The sequence below is a fragment of the Solanum tuberosum genome, unplaced genomic scaffold (assembly GCF_000226075.1).
Source record: "Solanum tuberosum cultivar DM 1-3 516 R44 unplaced genomic scaffold, SolTub_3.0 scf00125, whole genome shotgun sequence".
NCBI classification, from domain to species: Eukaryota; Viridiplantae; Streptophyta; class Magnoliopsida; order Solanales; family Solanaceae; genus Solanum; species Solanum tuberosum.
In genome coordinates, this window is record NW_006239052.1 from 758268 (window position 1) to 758878 (window position 611).

Consider the following 611-nt stretch of genomic DNA (forward strand, 5'->3'; position numbering starts at 1 on the left):
GAATCTCATGAAAGATTTTGAAAAGTTTAAGGATATCGACATCGGAAAGAAAAAAGTTCGAGGCCAAGGCTCTACTTTGCAATCATCGGAGTCCGAGGCTCCTAGTCCTACATCACCTATAGTATCATCTCCTAACTTATCATCTTTTTCACTTAATTTAAATGAGAATTTTTCAGGTCATTACACTTCATCTGAACAGCCTATTGGGGTGAAGAAATCAAAATTAAAAAGATCAAAAGATGAAGGTCTTTCGTCAGCTATGAAACTTTTCGAAAACCGAAAATAATCGACTTGGGAAGATGTTAATCAGAGTCTGCTACATCCAAACAACAGGATGGCGAAAGGCTAGATAGATATATCAAAGCCAAGGAATTTAAGAGACGAAACTAAAATTTTAATGAAAAATTTAGAAACTATTAGTGATCCAAATATTCGTGATTACCTGCAACGAGAACAACAACGAATACTTGAAAAAAGAAATCGACAATCACAACCGCAGTCACAACCGCAATCACAACCACAATCGCAACAATTCTCGGAATCATATCTTATTTTTTTCCGAATAGTGCTAAATCTAGAAACGACCTACCGGATTTCTAAATTATTGTTGT